At 37.7% G+C, this 21,920-nt stretch overlaps 1 long non-coding RNA gene across 1 annotated transcript in view; it reads right to left on the bottom strand.

The window, feature by feature from the left end:
• Nucleotides 1-21,604, bottom strand: part of LOC134760189 (uncharacterized) — a 76,299-nt gene extending 54,695 nt beyond the window's left edge. The window contains exons 1-2 of the long non-coding RNA XR_010137111.1: nucleotides 21,565-21,604; nucleotides 16,642-16,723 (exon numbers count right to left, since the gene is read on the bottom strand). This is a non-coding gene — a long non-coding RNA (uncharacterized LOC134760189). The remainder of the gene's footprint in view (nucleotides 1-16,641; nucleotides 16,724-21,564) is intronic.
• Between the last annotated feature and the right edge of the window lie 316 nt (nucleotides 21,605-21,920).

The following is a 21,920-nucleotide window of genomic DNA, read 5'->3' as shown; positions in this document are numbered from 1 at the left end:
CCACTCCTGCTCGCTTTTTATTTTTGCAACTCCTGCTCACTTTTTATTTTTGCGTAGAATATATTCTCCATCTCTTTCCTTTCAAATTGGATGTGTTCTTACAGGTAAAATGAGTTTTGTGGGAGCATATAGTTGGATCTTGTGTTTTAATCTATTCTGCCATTTCATATCTTTTAATTGGAGAATTTAATTCATTTGCCTTCAAGATTGTTATTGATATGTAGGTACTTATTCCTTCCGTTTTGCTGATTCTGTTGTGGTTGTTTTGTAGATCCTTTGTTTTTTCTTTTGTTCTTGTTTACCTTTGTGGTCTGGTGATTTCTGTTTCCTTTTGATGCTAAGGTTTGATTTCATTCCCTTTCTATTTTGTGTATCTGCTGCATTTTTTTTTTTGAGGTTAACGTGTGGGTAATATACATAATCTTGTAGCTAAAATAGACTAATTTAGGCTGAGAAAAAATTATCTTTGGTTGTATAGAAACCCTCTAGACTTTCACCCACTTCTCACAATACATTACTTTTACCTTAATATACATATTGGTATATTGTGGGTTCTTTTACAACTAATCGTAGCTGTAGTTATTTATGACCATATTGACTTTAACCTTCATAGTAGAGATTTGAATGATTATGAATTTACCTTTAGTAATGAATTTATACTTTGATGTGTTTTCATAATAGTAATTATTTTCATTTTGCTTCCAGTTGTATTCCTCCCTTAAGCATTTCTTTTAAGACTAGGAGTGATGAATTCCTTGTAGTATTGCTCATCTGGGAAGGACTTTTTTTCCTCTCTTTTCTGGAGGACAGCTTTGCTGTGTATAGTATTTTTGGTTGGCAGTTTTTTCCCTGTATAGCACTTGGAATATATCATCTCATTTTTTCTTTGCCTGCAGTGCATCAGCTGAGAAATCTGCTGATAGTCTAATGGAGATTCCCATGTATGTGGCTTCACTCTTTTCTTTCTCTTGCTACTTATAGAATTCTCTCTTTGTGTTTTGTCAGTTTGGCTATTGATAAAGTTTGGGTGTTATCCCCTCTAAATTTCATGCTGAATTTGTAATCTACAGTCTTGGAGGTGGGGCTTGATGGGAGGTGATTGGATTATTGGGGCATAGCCCTCATGAATGGTTTAGTGACATCTCCTTAGTGGTGAGTGAACTCACATAAGATCTAGTTGTTTAAAAATGTGTGGTACCTTCCCCCTGTTTGCTCTCTCCCCATGTGAGATGCCTGCTCTCCCTTTGCCTTTAGCCTTGATAGTAAGCTTCCTGAGTCCTCATTAGAAGATGAGCAGATGCCGGTGCCATGCTTTCTGTACAGGCTGCAGAACTGTGAACCAATAAAACCTCTTTTCTTTATAAATTAACCACCCTTGAATACTGCATTGTAGTGATTCAAGAGCAGTCTAACATAATTATAATGTTGCCAGGTGAGGAACTTTTGTTTTAATATATTTAGGGACTTTTGAGCTTCCTGGATTTGGACGTCTATCTCTCTCTCAAGACTTACAAAGTTTTCTGCTATTGTTTTGTTAAATAGTCTTTCTGTGCATTTCTTCACCTATTTTGCCTCTGGAGCTCCTCTAATATATATTAAGCATATTAACCAAATATATATGTAAATATATGTAAAGATATATTTACTTAATGATATCACATAAGTCCCTTTGGCTTACTTTTTCTTCTTATTTTTTCCTCCTTTGACATGGTTATTTCCAAAGACTTATCTTCAAGTTCAGAAATTCTTCCTTCTAGTCTGTTGTTGTAGCTCTCAATTCATCAGGTTCCAGGATTTTTGTTTGGTTCTTTTCACTTTTTTTTGTTAAATTCCTCATTTGTTAAATTCCTCATTTTGTGACGTTATTGAAGTGTTTATCTGTATGTTCTTGTAACTTGCCAAGTTTCCTTATGACTATGATTTTGAATTCCTTCTTTGGCATTTCATAAATTTCCTTTTCTTGCAAGGCTGTTATTAAATAATTATTATTTTTTTGGAAGTGTCATATTTTCTTGTTTATTTTTGTGTTTCATTTATCCTTACTTTGATATCTGTGCATTTGGTGGAATTGTCACTTCTTCCAATTTGATGGAATAGCTTTTGAAAGGAAAGACATCTTCTTGTAGCTGTTGTCCTAGGGTGTCACTGGGTAGTTTGTTAGCTTTGGTTCTGGAAGACTACATAATAGTGTAGTCTCCATGCAGATTCTTCCATTGAAATCCACATCAGCAATTTCTGCAGGTGCCTTAGTGGCCTAGACTGTGGGGATTTGTGGCAGTGGCAAAGCTTTCTGGGTGCTGGGTTGGTTTTCAGGCCAAAGAGTCACATATGCAAGGTATCCACTGGCTCTGGCATAGCCTGTCCAGTGGAGGGGCTCAGATGATGGAGTTACATACATCCCACTGGGCCCAAGCTTTCAATAGCTGGGAGTATGGTACTGTAGTCACATGTGTAAGCATGATAAAAATGACAGGGCCTCATGGATGGAGAGACAGGGTAGTCACTGGCCCTCAGAGAAAGGTACACTCTGGTTATTGGTTCCAGTTCTAAGATGATGCTGTACTGTAGCAACTTGTGTCACTGGAAGTGAGGGGTGCACAATATGGGCTTGTATTTTGGAGCAATGTAGCCATGTGAACTCTAGGCAGCTCACCCAGCTGTGATCATGGTCTGTGAGGGCTGCAGGATTCTCCTGTATGTGACCTCTATGTAATGGAGCTGCTGGAGATCTTCTGCTTACCTTTTCCCCCCGCAAATGGAAGTCCTTTCTGGTTCCCAGTCAATCTTGGTGGAAGTAATATAGTACCAGAAGCAGGGTGCTCTGCTCCCCTTTCTATGCTGCTATTCTGGGTGTCCATGCTTCACAGGGAATTCACACTTCCCTTGCGGTACTCCAGTTCTCTTTGTAGAGACTATACTTTAATTTTAATTGTTTATTTATTGCTCTAGTCTTTGTTGTTGTTATTGTTGTTAGGGGTATGAGTGCCAGGCATCTCTGGTCAGCCATCTTGTTGAAATCTCAAGTGTGTAAACTGTATTATATTCGTTGTCTCCAAATTTATTCTTTGGCATGTTTTAAAAGTAGTTTTATTTGCTCACTTTTTTTTCTCCATATGGTAGTTAGATTATGGGCAAAGAGATTAGATTTAGGAAGTTGCCATTATTCCATAGGAACCCTGGATTATTTTACATGACTTTGTTCACTGCATTTTCTCAAGATAATGTGTACAAAGCTGAGTACTCACTTGATGGAGGTGTAGTGATTGTCTTGATGTGTCTGAAGGGGGAAGATTGCGGTCACCCTAGGAGGAGAAAACTTAAGAAAAAATCTGTGGATCATTTAAATTACCACCTTACAAATGATTCACACAACTTTAGTGGCTGCATCTTTATTTTGGTTTACAAATCTCCTGATGCCAAGAGAAGATCAAATGACTTAACAGTTCAATGTTAGGAGTCCATGAGATTTGTTTCACTTTTAAATATGTTTACATTATTCAAGTTTGATAAAAACTGATATGGTGCAGATAGCAACAGCTTTTACATTGGATAGAACTGAACTCAACTGCTCTGTCACTTTTTAACTTTGCAATTACATAACCTTTTGGGGTTCAATTTTCTTATATATAAAGTGGGAAAAACAATTTCAGCATCATAAGGTTGTAGTAAGGTTTAAAATAAAGGATAATATATGTGAAGTGATGGTAGGGTTTCCAAAATTGTAGCAGTTACTGTTAAATTTGTGATGTGCAGACAATCAAGGACTGATTTAATTAAGAATGACTACATTTTCAGAATTCCATTGTGATTTTTCAAATGGGCTTTCTCTCCACTTTCCACATTAACTCTTTCCTGCTGTCTTTTCACTCCTCACATTTATAGTCTTAGTTGCAAATACTCTTGCTCATACTTTAATGGAAAAATTCAAACCACAGGAAAAGAGTTCTCTTTTCCTTCTAATATCATATGTACAAAGCACGAGGATTCATACTCAGAGTTTTATTTTTTACAAGGGTGATGAGTTTTTGCTCTCATCAAAGACCATTCTCTCCAAATGGGATCTTTTGTACTTCACCCTGTGATACGGTTAGGCTTTGTGTCTCCACCCAAATATGATCTTGAATTATAATCCCTGTAATCCCCATGGTCCCCACATGTCAAGGGAGAGACAAGGTGGAAGTAATTGGAGTGGGGGCAGTTTCCTCCATGCTGTTCTCATAATAGTGAGTTATCACGAAATCTGATGATTTTATAAGGGGCTCTTCCCCCTTTGCTTGACACTTCTCCTTCCTGTTGCTTTGTGAAGAAGGTGCCTTGCTTCCCCTTTGCTTTTCACCATGATTGTAAGTTTCCTGAGGCCTCCTCAGCCATGCTGAACTGTCAGTCAATGAAACCTCTTATCCTTATAAATTATCCAATCTTGGGCAGTTCTTTACAGCAGTGTGAAAATGGACTAATAGACCCTGCCTTCGCAAGGGCCTCTTTTCTTTGGATATCCCTTCTTTTTTTTAGCATCATCAACCTTTTTCCCCATTGGATTATTCCTACCAGAACCCAAATAGACTCATTTCTTTTATGCCAGTTTTCTGTCTAGATAGTGATCTATTTATTGGCTCCCTTTTATTACTGAATCTTGCAAAAAGACATGTTGTCTTCACATCCTCATCTCTCACTCACTGTTTAATTAACTTCAGTATGATTTCATTCCCACTAATCCCTTGAACCTGTTCTTGCCTTATTAACATCAGTGACTCTCAGTTGCTGAGTGTGGACAGGTAAAATTTTATCCTTCTTTTGGATAATCTTTCCTTTTGGTTTCCAGGGCCCTTCACCAACTGGTTTTCCTTTTATTCTCTCATGTCACTTCTCAGCTTCTCCTGCTGGATCATCACTGTACCTGATGGCTACTCCCTTTAAAATTTTGTGTCTAGATGACTTTATTCATCTCAGTGGCATTATATACCATTTACTTGTTATTCTGATAACCTGCTATTCATGTTATTGGTGAAAGGGAGATCCCTAGTTCTAAGCAGTATGAGATGGCCAAATACATGACACCCAACACTGGATAGATGAGACTTACAGAAGTTTACTAGTTACACATATTCAGGATTTGGGAGAGGAGGATACCGCATACCATGCAGGTGACATGGGGGTTGTACTTGGGAATAGAGTTAATCCTCAGGGGCTGTGAGAGGCAGGCTTTGTAGTAACAGGGGTGTAGGGGGGACCCAGGGTTCCCACTGAAAGATGTGATTGGCCTGTTTGAAGAATTCTGGTGCCGGGTGCAGTGGCTCATGCCTGTAATCCCAGCATTTTGGGAGGCCGAGGCGGGTGGATCATGAGGTCATGAGATCGAGACCAGCCTGACCAACATGGTGAAACCCTGTCTTTACTAAAAATAGAAAAATTAGCTGGGCGTGGTGGCATGTGCCTGTAATCCCAGCTACTCAGAGGCTGAGGCAGGAGAATTGCTTAAACCTGGGAAGCGGAGGTTGCAGTGAGCCGAGATCACGCCACTGCACTCCAGCCTGGTGACGGAGCGAGACTCCCTCTCAAAAAAAAAAAAAAAAAAAGAATTCTGGCTTGCACAAAAGTGAAACCACTTAGGTTAAGGACTGAGTGGGGTGCAGCTAGTACAGGTGGGGACTAGCTGGGTGTGGAGCAATTCTCGCAGGGTGTGGAGTGTATTTGGAGCCAGCAGGGGACATGACGGTTAGGCCTTTGAACCTAATCCTTTTTCAGGCTCAAAGATGTTAAGGCAGCAGTTAGAATTTTATGTCTTTCAATATGCATGTCTATTGTTCCAAAATGTGTGTCCTCATTACAAACCATTCCTCTGGGCTCCAACTTTATTTATTTCTTTATTTATTTTAGCCAACTGCATCCTTGACATTTTCCACTGAGATGTCTCACAAATAAGTTAACTTAACATGTCCCAGAGTTTTGATTCTTTTCATTCTTACTTGCCATGTTTCCCCCCAGTTTTTCTTATCTCAGTTGATAGAGTCATCATCTACTCAGCTGCACAAACTAGTAATATGGGAGTAATATTTGTTTCTCCCTTTCTTGATTTTCACAAACCATTGCATCAAGAACTCTATTAGCTTTTTATCTAATTCCTGTCACACAGTCATCTACTTTATATTTCCAACATCACCATTTTACCCAAGCTATCATCTTCTTTCTCTTTGACAGTTATAATAGCCTTCTAATGACTCTTTCCAGTTTTGCTCCCCTTTTTCCGGTCTGTTCTCACATGGCAGTTATAGTGAACTTTTATAAATATCAGTCAGTTTGTTGACTCTGGGCTCTATCTCTACCTCTCACAGAGCAGGCCCAACTTTCCTGGGTGAGAGTTAGGGCAGGGAGAGCAGTCTAAGCAATAAATGTTAAAATTGTCCTGATCAAAGACCAACTTACAAAGAGAACATCATGATTCCATTTCTCAGTCTGAGGTCCCTTGCCAAAGATGGTATGTCATACCCAGACTCAAATTTACCCTTTCACTGAACTCACATTACTTCCTCATCCTAAAACCTCTTAGATGGAGCTAATAGATGGAGCATATATTTCTCTTCTTCTGATTACTGTTTATTCCATTTGTGTGCTTTATTGTTATTATATTATAGACATAAAGGGAAGGTTCCTTGTCTAGGGTAAGCTGCGGTGGTACCTGGGGGTCAAACTCAAGTGGACACTGGTCCATTTGGTCAAACTCCAATTGTGTTCTTAGCTCACCTCACCTTATTGTTCAAAAAAATGTGATTCTTCTGCAGTTTCTTCTTCCTTAGTTTGCCTGTTTCTCCACAAGGTTTTGATAATGCATAGATTTCCTTCCCTCGATCCACAGATTTTTTGCCTATTCTATTTCTTTTGGTTAACTTTGATAGATTTCCTTCTTTCAGTCAATACTGCCCACTTAATACACATTATGCTATTCTACTGCTTGGAATTCTTTAAGGACTTGCCACTGTGCATGGAATACAATCTCAATTTTCTATTATGACATATGGTGGTTTGTAAGATACAGTCCCTGGATCAGTTTCCAGCCTCTTTCTTTTCTGTCCCTTCTTTGCTCATTATACTCTAACTGCCTGTCTATGCTTCAGTTCATTGAGGACATCAAGCTCTTTATCACCTTAAGATGTTAAAAATGTGGTGTTTGCTCTGTCAGGTCTTCTTTCTGTCATTCATTTCATATGATTCTTTCTTATTCCTCAGTATAGCCTTCCTAATTTATATGAGGGTTCTTTTTCCTCCCGCTGTTGTTCTACCTCATAGCATCTTGCTCTCCTTCTTTAAAATATGTATGGAAGTTTATAACATGTATCTGTTATGCATTGATGATTGTTTTCTACCCTTACTAGGAATAGGGGCTATTACTTTGTTCATTGCTGTACACCCAGTATCTGGAGCTTCTTTGCACATTATAGGGCTCAAGAAATATTTATTGATTGAAGAAAGGAAGAATGAGTAAATGAAAGAACATAATTGAAGCATAGGAATTTATTTGTTGGTCAACTCTTCAGCAGTTGTTAAAATGTTCATTGTCAGGCCCCTTTACACTCTTGAAAGTGATTGAGGCCTCCAATAACTTGTAAAAAATACAGATTATATCTGTTACCATTTATCATATAAGAAGTTAAGAAACAATGATTAAAATCATATGTTGACATAAATTTTATGAAAATTTTTAAAACAAAAAATTTGGGAAGATTGCCATTTTTATGTTTTTGAGAATCTTCTAAATGACAACAGAAGAAAGCTGGATATTCTTTTCTGCTTCTGCATTGTCTGTTTTCATATCACATACCATGTAGCCTCTGGAAAATTCTGCCATACTCTCCTGAATGAATGCAAGTGAAAAAGGCTGATAACACCCTAGTGTTGTTATAAAAAACATCCCCTGAAAGGTGTCCCTCTGTTTTACTTGGAGAACTACTGGTTTAGATGATCATGCATTTGTTAAGTGGCAGTGGAGCATACTCTTCCTAGACAGGTCACTCAGAAATTTAGGTGAGAACTGGGGCAGTGTCAGATAGAGAGGTATAATGGTCAAGAGAACCAGATTCCAATCCAAGTTCTAAACACAGCATATACCATTACCTATGCATGTTTTTAAAACATCTATGGCCCTTGTTTCTCCCTCTGTAAAATGGGGTAATTGTACCTCTCAATTGCCTCTATGATGATGATACATGTGATATCATAGATATTAAGTAGCTGGAATAAAAGTTAGCAGAGGCAAACAAATGCAAGAGGTTACTTACCTTTCACCACCATTTATTTTCATAAGCCGTGCCTCACAAAAATTAATAGATGTAGGATTTTCTGTCTCTGAGAGTTCTTTCCTGGTGAATTTAGTTTATCATTATGCCATCAGGGCTAAAGGGAAAGTGTTGAACGATTGATCATTTTGTAGTGGTCTCTATTTTGGTTGGAAAGCATAGAACTAGGTGAGAGAACTCTTGCTATGATTATTTTTAGAAAACATTTTCCATGAGAATCAATTATTCATGTAATATAAAAAAAGTCAGTTGCAATCTATTTCATATTGACTCTCTATTCACTGAAAAAGAAGAGACTAAATGGCTGTTGCAGTAATTCAGCTGCCCTGCCAATAGCTCTGCAGCAGCAAGAATGTCTTTTCTAATAAGGTGTTCCCTATATGGAGTCAGAGATTAATGTCATGACTGTTCTTTTGTCTCATAGCCCTGTGACATTACTGTCCTGTTTTGCAAAGTCTCACTTCTGGCAGAACTGAGAGGCTCACACACTTATAAGGCACCAGATTTTGTAGTGAAAATGAGAGCTTTAATGTTTGGAAGTGTAAGAGTTATTGTTTCTTCATACATTTAATAGACTAAAAAAATAAAAACAACAGTTGTGCTGATAACCAACTCCTCAGAGTGGCAAGATTACAATAAGCTGGATGTATTTTTCCAAATTATTTGACTCTCATAACAGTTTCAGTAATTCCTGAAGTGGATAATAATTCTAAAGGTATTTATAACAGAGGAGGGGTGTTAGCTAGTACTACACCCCATTCCCATACACACATATACATACTCATACCCATCCCTGAACACATACCACCCCCACCCACACACCACCCATATAAGAGAGAAATATATAACCTAGAGTAATGGGTAGTTATTCTGCCCTTTCTCATGCTCTCAATAATTTGATGTTTTATCTCTCCTTACTATAGACTTTCTCAAACTTGAACGTGCATCAGAATCACTTGGAAGGATTATGAAAATATAGAATTGTTGACACCATCTTCAGACTTTGTGGTTCAAGGGTTTGAGGTGGGGTCGCAGAATTCACATTTCTTACAAATTCGTTGGTCGTTGGTCCAGGGACTATGCTTTGAGAAGTACTCACTACAGAAGCCTGATAGACAGACATCATGGTTTCCGATAGTGGTTTAGGCTCAGATATATCATGTTTAAATATTTACTCGCTGCATGACCTAGCACAGTTTTATCTCACTGTGTCTCATTTTTTTCCTCTGAAAAATGGAAATAACATATCGCAAGGCTATTGCATGTGTTACCAGGGATCAGCGGTTTAAGCACAGTGCACTGTGGTTTTGGACTGGAGAGTATTCTGTGGTTACTGTTCTTAAGAATTATCTTCAATTCAAGGTTGGGTTTTCTGAGTGTCTGAAATGTGAATATTATATGTTGATGATTAAACATTTATCTCCAGGCCCGGCGCGGTGGCTCATGACTGTAATCCCAGCACTTTGGGAGGCCGAGGTGGGTGGATCACAAGGTCAGGAGTTCAAGACCAGCCTGACAAAGATAGTGAAACCCTGTCTCTACTAATAATGCAGAAAAATTAGCTGGGTGTGGTGGCAGGTGCCTGTAATCCCAGCTACTCGGGAGGCTGAGGCAGATAATTGCTTGAACCTGGGAGGTGGAGGTTGTAGTGAGCCGAGATCATGCCACTGCACTCCAGCCTGGGTGACAGAGTGAGACACGATCTCAAAAAAAAAAAAAAAAAAATTACCTCCAAGATTTAGATACCCAGCTGACAGGTAGAAATAGACAGTGCAATGATTTATTTGCACCATTGCAAAATACCATTGCATAAATCAGACTGGCTTATTTTATTAACATCAGGGAAATAAATAGATGTTTTGGTTTCCAACAAAAATTGTAACTAATTGTGTTAATTAATTAATAATATTAGCTTTCCACATATCCTACAATATTTTGGCTCAAACTCCATTATATATATTCCTTAGCATTTATCACACAGATCAGATTTTCTCTGTATATGTGTTTCAGAATATCTCACTAAATGTAGCATGTCATCTGCCTTTCACACTTCATCAGTATTAGTGAAGAAAGGATCCTGAGACTCGAAACACTTTTATAAAAACCCCCTTTCCCAGCACCATTTATTAAATAGGGAATCCTTTCCCCATTGCTTGTTTTTCTCAGGTTTGTCAAAGATCAGATAGTTGTAGATATGCGGTGTTATTTCTGAGGGCTCTGTTCTGTTCCATTGATCTATATCTCTGTTTTGGTACCAGTACCATGCTGTTTTGTTTACTGTAGACTCGTAGTATAGTTTGAAGTCAGGTAGCGTGATGCCTCCAGCTTTGTTCTTTTGGCTTAGGATTGACTTGGTGATGCGGGCTCTTTTTTGGTTCCATATGAACTTTAAAGTAGTTTTTTCCAATTCTGTGAAGAAAGTCTTTGGTAGCTTGATGGGGATGGCATTGAATCTATAAATTACCTTGGGCAGTATAGCCATTTTCACGATATTGATTCTTCCTACCCATGACCATGGAATGTTCTTCCATTTGTTTGTATCCTCTTTTATTTCATTGAGCAGTGGTTTATAGTTCTTCTTGAAGAGGTCCTTCATGTCCCTTGTAAGTTGGATTCCTAAGTATTTTATTCTGTTTGAAGCAATTGTGAATGGGAGTTCACTCATGATTTGGCTCTCTGTTTCTCTGTTATTGGTGTATAAGAATGCTTGTGATTTTTGTACATTGGTTTTATATCCTGAGACTTTGCTGAAGTTGCTTATCAGCTTAAAGAGATTTTGGGCTGAGACAATGAGGTTTTCTAGATATACAGTCATGTCATCTGCAAACAGGGACAATTTGATTTCCTCTTTTCCTAATTGAATACTCTTTATTTCCTTCTCCTGCCTGATTGCGAGAGGGCATCCCTGTCTTGTGCCAGTTTTCAAAGGGAATGCTTCCAGTTTTTGCCCATTCAGTATGATATTGGCTGTGGGTTTGTCATAGATAGCTCTTATTATTTTGAGATACATCCCATCAATACCTAATTTATTGAGAGTTTTTAGCCATGAAGTGTTGTGGAATTTTGTCAAAGGCCTTTTCTGCATCTATTGAGATAATCATGTGGTTTTTGTCTTTGGTTCTGTTTATATGCTGGATTACATTTATTGAGTGGCATATATTGAACGAGCCTTGCATCTCAGGGATGAAGCCCACTTGATCATGGTGGATAAACTTTTTGATGTGCTGCTGGATTTGGTTTGCCAGTATTTTATTGAGGATTTTTGCATCAATGTTCATCAAGGATATTGGTCTAAAATTCTCTTTTTCAGTTGTGTCTCTGCCCGGCTTTGGTATCAGGATGATGCTGGCCTCCTAAAATAAGTTAGGGAGGATTCCCTCTTTTTCTATTGATTGGAATAGTTTCAGAAGGAATGGTACCATTTCCTCCTTGTACTTCTGGTAGAATTCGGCTGTGAATCCACCTGGTCCTGGACTGTTTTTTGTTGGTAAGCTATTGATTATTGCCACAATTTCAGATCCCGTTATTGGTCTATTCAAAGATTCAACTTCTTCCTGGTTTAGTCTTGGGAGGGTGTATGTGTCGAGGAATTTATCCATTTCTTCTAGATTTTCTAGTTTATTTGCATAGAGGTGTTTGTAGTATTCTCTGATGGTAGTTTTTATTTCTGTGGGATCGTTGGTGATATCCCCTTTATCATTTTTTATTGCATCTATTTGATTATTCTCTCTTTTTTTCATTATTAGTCTTGTAGTGGTCTATCAATTTTGTTGATCCTTTCAAAAAACCAGCTCCTGGATTCATTAATTTTTTGAAGGGTTTTTTTGTCTCTATTTCCTTCAGTTCTGCTCTGATTTTGGTCATTTCTTGCCTTCTGCTAGCTTTTGAATGTGTTTGCTCTTGCTTTTCTAGTTCTTTTAATTGTGATGTTAGGGTGTCAATTTTGGATCTTTCCTGCTTTCTCTTGTGGGCATTTAGTGCTATAAATTTCCCTCTACACACTGCTTTGAATGTGTCCCAGAGATTCTGGTATGTCGTGTCTATGTTCTCGTTGGTTTCAAAGAACATCTTTATTTCTGCCTTCATTTCGTTATGTACCCAGTAGTCATTCAGGAGCAGGTTGTTCAGTTTCCATGTAGTTGAGCAGTTTTGAGTGAGTTTCTTAATCCTGAGTTCTAGTTTGATTGCACTGTGGTCTGAGAGACAGTTTGTTATAATTTCTGATCTTTTACATTTGCTGAGGAGAGCTTTACTTCCAAGTATGTGGTCAATTTTGGAATAGGTGTGGTGTGGTGCTGAAAAAAATGTCTATTCTGTTGATTTGGGGTGGAGAGTTCTGTAGATGTCCATTAGGTCTGTTTGGTGCAGAGTTGAGTTCGATTCCTGGGTATCCTTGTTAACTTTCTGTCTCGTTGATCTGTCTAATGTCGACAGTGGGATGTTAAAGTCTCCCATTATTATTGTGTGGGAGTCTAAGTCTCTTTGTAGGTCACTCAGGACTTGCTTTATGAATCTGGGTGCTCTTGTATTGGGTGCATATTTATTTAGCAAAACTGGCTAGCCATATGTAGAAAGCTGAAACTGGATCCCTTCCTTATACCTGATACAAAAATTAATTCAAGATGGATTAAAGACTTAAATGTTAGACCTAAAACCATAAAAACTCTAGAAGAAAACCTAGGTATTACCATTCAGGACATAGGCATGGGCAAGGACTTCATGTCTAAAACAGCAAAAGCAATGGCAACAAAAGCCAAAATTGACAAATGGGAGCTAATTAAACTAAAGAGCTTCTGCACAGCAAAAGAAACTACCATCAGAGTGAACAGGCAACCTACAAAATGGGAGAAAATTTTCGTAGCCTACTCATCTGACAAAGGTCTAATATCCAGAATCTACAATGAACACCAACAAATTTACAAGAAAAAAACAAACAACCCCATCAAAAAGTGGGCAAAGGATATGAACAGACACTTCTCAAAAGAAGACATTTACGCAGCCAAAAGACACATGAAGAAATGCTCATCATCACTGGCCATCAGAGAAATGCAAATCAAAACCACAATGAGATACCATCTCACACCAGTTAGAATGGCGATCATTAACAAGTCAGGAAACAACAGGTGCTGGAGAGGATGTGGAGAAATAGGAACACTTTTACACTGTTGGTGGGACTGTAAACTAGTTCAACCATTGTGGAAGTCAGTGTGGCGATTCCTCAGGGATCTAGAACTAGAAATACCATTTGACCCAGCCATCCCATTACTGGGTATATACCCAAAGGACTATAAATCATGCTGCTATAAAGACACATGCACACGTATGTTTATTGCGGCATTATTCACAATAGCAAAGACTTGGAACCAACCCAAATGTCCAACAATGACAGACTGGATTAAGAAGATGTGGCACATATACACCATGGAATACTATGCAGCCATAAAAAATGATGAGTTCATGTCCTTTGTAGGGACATGGATGAAATTGGAAATCATCATTCTCAGTAAACTGTCGGAAGGACAAAAAACCAAACACCACATGTTCTCACTCATAGATGGGAATTGAACAATGAGAACACATGGACACAGGAAGGGGAACATCACACTCTGGGGACTGTTATAGGGTGGGGGGAGGGGGGAGGGATAGCATTAGGAGATATACCTAATGCTAAATGGGAGTTAATGGGTGCAGCACACCAGCATGGCACATGTATACATATGTAACTAACTTGCACATTGTGCACATGTACCCTAAAACTTAAAGTATAATAATAAAAAAAAAGTAAACATCATTTTGTTAATATCAAATATCCAATGTTCAAAATCTCATAAATGTCATGGTTGATTTTTATAGATATTTTATATGAATCAGGTTCAAAATAAAGACCACTTATTGCTAAAAAAAAAAAAAAAAAGACCCCCTTTCTCTTTTTACCAACAGATGCTGCATCCCTAATGTATCCTGCTTAAGGACCCAAGACTAATCCCATTTTCCACTTAATCTTTGATTTTGTCAGTTACTCTATGATCTCTAAGACTTCCAAGTCGTTCTTCATCATCCAGATTTATCCTTCACCCCATAAGGGTGTGGGACTCAGTGTCTGTTATCAGCAAAACTATGCATTCTTCACCTATTTGCCAAACATTCTTTAACCTTCTCCCTCTATGAAACTTGACTCTCTCTAAGGAAATGGCTTCCCGGGAAGCCCTTTTAAGAGCTTTTTTTTTTTTTTTTTTTTTTTTTTTCCTTCTGCACTCTTCTGCTACTGGGCCTGGAGATAAGCATATACTCTCTTGATACCTTTCAGACAATTCTCCTTAAAAATACCCAGCTTTAAGTTCAAGCTATTATATTGTGCCTTTTATTACTCTACCTTGTTGCAGGCATCTACAGATCCCCAGGTCTTTCTCTTGCACATTTTTTCAAACTCAGCACCTAGCACATCCTTTTTCTCAATACATAGACATATATGTAAAACATATGCATATAAAATATGTATGTGTATATATGTATGTGTGTTATATTATTTTTCACATATCTGCTACCTCATTTTTTTTTACCTTCTCCCCTCCAGCGATTGTATTTTTTTTTACCCCACCTCAGGCACATATTTCTATGGTCATGACCAAGATGTTGGCATTGTCAATAATTACTCTTCCCCATAATCTTCGTTTTAAGCATTACACTCTCCAAAGACCACTCCCATTTTCCCAGCTTACTCCTTCTACTGCCCTGACACTAAGAATTCTTAAATCCTACCAGCATCCTGCGTTCCATTGCTTTTGCTACCATTACAATATTTCTCGCATACCATATGCTCTCACTTCCACTTTCATGTAAAGTCCATGCCCGATCATTATAATCACCCCCTTGGGCATACCTTCATGGGCCACTTTGTCTTTGCATTGACTTTTTCTGGAAAAATCTCACACCTGGCTAAGTCTAATTCTTTTTCTACTCCACAGAGTTAAAAAAAAAAAAAAGTTGACTGCTTTTGTATTTATTTATATTGCATTTGCTCTGATTATTGGTGAAATGTCTGTACCTTTATTGAAGGCCAACCCCTTTGCTTTTACACTGCAGCCCATCCCCTCTTGAGGATATGACTCTAGCAATTGTTCTGCTTCTCTTGCATCATCAATTTCTTACTCTTATTGGTTTACTCAAATAAGCTGTAATCATATACTGAAAATAAAACTTGCTCAACTTCACATTTATCTCTAGTTTGTTCCATTTCTTTTAGCTTCTTTCATCAAAACTCCTGAAAATAATTACCTGTGCATGTTGTCTCAATATATATAGTTCTCTTTTCTCCATTCTTGCTTGAACTCACATCAGTCAGGCCTTATCTCTACCCCTCTATAGAAGTCTTAAGTTACGGTCATATTGTTAAGCACAGAGGTCAATTCCTAGTCCTTGTCGTACTTAATCTGTCATGATCACTTGTTCAATCTTTTATTTTTTTTTAACAGCCTCTGGGTTTCTTGTCTTAGTCCTTTTGGACTGCTATAACAAACTAGCAAAGACTGGGTGCCTTATAAACAACAAATTTATTTCTTACAATTCTAGGGGCTTAGAGGTTCGAGGTCTAGGTGCTGGCATATTTGGTGTCTGGAGAGGGCCCAGTTCCTCTGAGAGACAGCTGTCTTTTCATTGTAATGCCACATGGCAGAAGGGAAAAATGAGCTCTTTGTGGTCTCTTTTTGAAGAGCACTAGTATCATACGTGAGGGCTCTTCCCTCTTGACCTGATCACCTTCCAAAGTCTCCACCTCTAATACTATCACCTTGGCGGTTAGGATTTAAACATACAAATTTTGGGGGGCACAAATATTCAGACCATAGCACTGTTTCATTGGCAAGTAACTTTTGGTTTGCTTTTTCCTCATTTCTAAGATCTATGAATATTGGAATATTCTAAGGTTCAAGCATCAGACTTCTACTAGTTTTCACACTCACTCACTGGCTTACCTTATCTGATGTAAAGACTTTAACTACTACCAATGAACTGATGACTTCCAAATTTATATCTCTACCTTCACTCAGAATACAGACTTGTGTGTTTTATGACCTATTCAACTCTCCCTACAGATGTCTAATAGCTGTTAAAATGTATTATGTCTAAAAAGAAACCCAGCCATACTATTTCTAGTTTTGTTTTGCCTTGTCTTTTACATCTTGATAACTCATCTTTCCACTTGCATAAGCCAAACACTGTGAAGTCATCCATCATCTTCATGTAGTATTTATTGACCAATACTGTCAAGTCTACTTTGAAAAAACATCTAGAATATGACCACATGCCACAATTAGTATGCCAACACGCTAGTTCAAATGCTATCGTCTCTTACCTGGAATAATGCAATAGCCTTCTAACTGGTCTCGTGGCTTCCTTATGCCCCATGCTCTGCTATTTATTTTCAATGTGTTAGCCTGAGTGAGATTTTAACAAAGTCACGTTATGTCACTTCTCCACCTAAAATTTCCCAGTGGCTTCCTATGCGTCAAGTTAAAAGTCAAAATTTTTGTATTAACTAATAAAACCCTAAACATTATGGTTCCACTATATCTACTCTAACCTCATTTATAACACATGTTTTCTGGCTATTGTGTTGTTTCCCAAACCTACTAGGCATGCTACTAACTCAGGAATGTTGCACTTCCTTTTTCTCTGGCATCTAATGCCCTTCCCCCAGAAATCTGCATGGCATACATTCTCAGTCCTATCAGGTCTTTCATCTGATGTCATGCTATCATCCTGACAATAACCTAGTACCCTTCCTTGCCCACTCCTCCCCATCCTTACCATATTTTGTTTTTCTCCATAGCCATTGTCATCATCTGGTAAAATGTATTTTGTATTTACCAGTGTGTTTACTTACTGACTGCCTCTCTTAATCAGAGAGTACGTTAAGTTACATGAGTGGTAGAACTTTACTGTCCTTTGCACATAGTAGGCGCATGATAAATATTTGTCATATGATTTTAATTAACTTCACATTAACACTGAAGATGACTTAGGTGCTAAGTTAAATAAACCATGTAAGCTATAACTAGTTTTTATTATTTATTTATTTTATTATTTATTTATTTTAATTTTACTTTAAGTTCTGGGATACAAGTGCAGAATGTGTAGGTTTGTTACTGTGAAGAGGGAAAGAGGACAGTTTTGAATCACTGATGCCACCTCTCTCCCAACTCTTGTCAGTGGCTGGGTGGCACAAAGAGAGAGCCTGTGCTCTTGGGAGAGGGAGAGCACAGCAATTGTGAGACACTAAATTGAACTCATTGCTGGCCCTTTGTCACAGGATCCTTAAGGTGTCACTTTTGCAGCCGGAAACCTCTGTAGCCGGTGGTGCCTTTGCCCGTTTTGCTTGGGCCCACTGGTCTGTTCCACCCACTTGGCCCAGTAGGTTGTGTTCTGCTCATGCTACCAGCCTGGATCCCATGCTTGCCAAGGGTGAGCCAGGTGTGGAGTGGTGAGGGGTGTGTGAGTGAGCACAGTGTCTAGCCACTGCTCACAGACAGGGTGCTGGCTGCATGCAAGGCTGTGGCTGGACCATGCATACCATGAACAGCTTCCACTGCGGGCACCAGGGAATTTGGTGTTGCCCTTAAGAGAAGGTCACAAGTCTGCCTGGATTCACTACCTGCTGATTGTAGAGACTAAGGGCCTTGAGAGAACATAGGTGGCAGCTAGGGAGTGGTTCAGCCAGCCTTGGGCAAGACCCAATGCTGTACTGGCTTCAGTTCTGAACCAGCACAGTTTTGTGGCAGTGGCCAAAGGAATATTTATGTTAATCCACAGCTTCAGGCAGCTCAGAACAAAGACTCTGTTTGGGATAAAGTAAGGGAAGAGAACAAGAGTCCATGCCTGATAATCTATAGCATATTTTTCCAGATCTTATCCAAGACCATCAAGGGGATACCCCTAAGAGTCTGTAGGAACCACAGCATTACTGGACTTGAGTTGCCCCCTAGCGCAGATACTGCTTAGAATACAACATTCAAGTCCTCTTGAATATCTGGAAAGCCTTCCCAAGAAGGATGAATACAAACAAGCCTAGACTGAGAAGACTACAATAAATATATAACTCTTTAATACCCAGACACAGACAAAAATCCACAAGCATCAAGACCATCCAGGAAAACATAACCTCACAAAATGAACTATATAAGTCACCAGGGACCAATTCTGGAAAAGCAGCGGTATGTAACCTTTCAGACAGATAATTCAAAATAGCTGTTTTGAGGAAACTCAAATAAATTTAAGATAACACAGAGAAGGAAATAGGAATTCTATGAGATACATTTAATAAAGAGGTTGAAATATTTAAAAAGAATCAAGCAGAAATTCCGGAGTTGAAAAATGCAATTGATATACTGAAGAATGCGTCAGAGTCTTTTAGTAGCAGAAATAATCCAGCAAAAGAAAGAATTAGTGAGCTTAACAGATTGTTTGATAATACACAGAGGAGACAAAAGAAAAAAGACTGAAAAACAATGCAACACACCTATGAGATCTAGAAAATAGACTCAATAGGGCAAAATAAGAGTTATTGAACTTAAAAAGAGGGTAGAGGGAGAGAGGCGGGTAGAAAGTTTATTAAAAGTGTAAATAACAGAGAACTTTCTAAACCTAGAAAAAGATATTCATATCCAAGTGCAAGAAGGTTATAGAATACCAAGCATATTTAACTAAAAAAGAAAGCTTCAAGGTATTTAATAATCAAACTTCCAAAGGTCAAGGATAAAGAAAGGATCCTAAAACCAGCAAGAGAGAAACAACAACAACAAATAACATGCAATAGAGCTCTAATATGTCTAGCAGCATACTGTTTAGTGGAAACCTGGTAGGCCAGGAGAGAGTGGCATGATATATATAAAGTGTTGAAAGAAAAAAACGTTAACCTCAAACAATATTTTGAACAAAAATATCCTTCAAACATGAAGAGTAAATACTTTCCTAGACATCTGAGGGATTTTATCAGCACCAGACCTGTTCTATAAGAAATACTAAAGGGAGTACTTCAATCAGAAAGACAAGGACGTAAATGAGCAATAAGAAATCATTTGAAGGTACAGAACTCACTGGTGTTAGTAAGAACATAGAAAACCACAGAATCTTATAACACTGTAACAGTGGTGTGTAAACTACTCTTATTTTAAATGGAAAGACTAAAAGATGAACCAATCAAAGATACTAACTACAACAACTTTTCAGGACATAGACAGTACAATGAGATATAAATAGAAACAGCAAGTTAAAATGTAGGGTGACAAAGTTATGATGTAGAGTTTTTTTTTTGGTTTTCTTTTTGTTTCTTTGTTTATGCAACCAGTGTTGACTTTCTATCAGCTTAAAATAATAGGTAATAGGTTATGAAATGGTTTTTGTAAGCCTCATGGTAACCTCAAATAAAAAACTACAATGGATACACAAAAAATAAAAAGCAGTAAATTAAATCACACCATTAGAGAAAATCACCTTCACTAAAAGATAAGAAAAAAGGAAAGAAAGAAGAGAAGAGCACAAAACAACCACAAAACAATTTTAAAAATGGCAGGAGTAAGTCCTTATTTATCAGTAGTAACATTGCATATAAATAGACTAAACTTACCAATCAAAAGAGAGAGTGGTTGAATGAATTAAAAAACTAGACCCAATGGTCTTTTGCCTACAAGAAACACACTTCACTTGGAAAGATACACATAAACTGAAAAGAGATGGAAAAAGATATTCCATGCCAATGGAAACCAAAAAAAAGCAGGAGTGGGTATATTTACATCAGACAAAATGGACTTCAAGACAAAAACTGTAAAAAGAGACGAACAAGGTTACTATTTAATGATAAAGGGGATAATTCAGTGAGATAATATAACAATTTGTAAATATGTATGCACCTAACCCTAGAGCACTAAGATATATATAGGAACTATTAGAAGTAAAGAGAGAGACCCCAATACATTAATAGCTGGAGACTTCACCCCACTTTCAGCATTGGACAGATCTTCCAGATAGAAAATCACCAAAGAGACATCAGAGTTAATCTGTACTATAGAACAAATGGATCTAATAAATATTTATAGAACATTTCAGCCAACAGCTGCCAAATACACATTTTTTCCTCTGCAGCACATGCTGCATCATTCTTAAGGATACATTATATGTTAGGTCACAAAACAAGTCTTAAAACTTTCAAAAAATGAAATATCAAGCATCTTCTCTGACCATAATGAAATAAAACTAGTAATCAATAGCAAGAGGAATTTTGGAAACTATACAAACACAATGAAATTAAGCAATATGCTCCTGAATGACCAGTGGGTCAATGAAGAAATTAAGAAGGAAATTGAAACATTTCTTCAAATAAAGGTTAATAGAAACACAACATACCAAAACATATGGGATACAGTGAAAGCAGTATGAAGAGGGACATTTATAGACATAAGTTCCTATATCAAATGATGCTGAAAAAGTATTTCATAAAATTCAATGTCCCTTCATGATTAAAAAAGCCCTTAAAAAGGGTATGGAAGGAACATACCTCAACATAATAAATGCCATGGATGACAGATTCACAGCTAGTATCATCCTTAATGTGGAAAAACAAAGCCTTTCCTCTAAGAGGGGAAACATGACAAGGATGCCCACTTTTACCACTGTTACTCAACATAGTACTGGAAGACCTAGCTACAGCAATCAGGCAAGAGAAAGAAATAAAGGGCATCCAAATTGAAAAGGAAGAAGTCAAATTATGCTTGTTTGCAGATGATATGATCCTATATTTGGAAAAACCCAACGACTCCACAGAAAGCTATTAGAGCTGACAAATTCAGTAAAGTGGCAGGACACAAAATTAACATACAAAAACCAGTAATAGTTCTATATGCCACAGTGAATAATCTGAAAAAGAAGTCAAGAAACTAATCCCATTTATAATAGCTACAGATAAAATAAAATATCTAAGAGTTAATCAAAGAAGTGAAAGATCTCTACAATAGAAACTATAAAACATTGATGTAACAAATTGAAGAAGACACAAAAATATGGAAAGACACTCCATGATCATGCATTGAAAGATTCAATATTGTTGAAGTGTTCATACCACCCAAAGCAATATACAGATTCCATGCAATCTCTATCAAAATACCAATGACGTTCTTCACAGAAATAGAAAAAATAATTCTAAAATTTACTTGCAACCACAAAAGACCCCAAATATCCAAAGGTATCCTAAACCAAAAGAACAAAACTGAAGGAATCACATTACCTGACTTTAAATTACACTACATAACTACAGTTACCAAAACGGCATGGTACTGGCATAGCAACAGACATATAGAACAGTGGAACAGAATAGAGAACCCAGAGATAAATCTGTACATCTCAGAGAACTCATTTTGACAAAGGTGCCAAGAATGTACATTGGGGGAAAGGACAGTCTCTTCAATAGATGGTTTTGGGAAAACTGGATATCCACATGCAGAAGAATAAAACTAGACCCCTATCTCTTACCGTATACAAAAATCAAGTGGATTAAGGACTTAAATCTAAGATCTCAAACTATTGAAACTACTTAAAAGAAACTTTGTGGAAACTCTCCAGGGCATTGAATTGGGTAAAGAT

This window comes from Pongo abelii, chromosome 16 (assembly GCF_028885655.2).
Source record: "Pongo abelii isolate AG06213 chromosome 16, NHGRI_mPonAbe1-v2.0_pri, whole genome shotgun sequence".
Lineage (NCBI taxonomy): Eukaryota > Metazoa > Chordata > Mammalia > Primates > Hominidae > Pongo > Pongo abelii.
The sequence above is the reverse complement of the archived record's forward strand: the minus strand, read 5'-3'. Positions and strand labels throughout refer to the sequence as shown.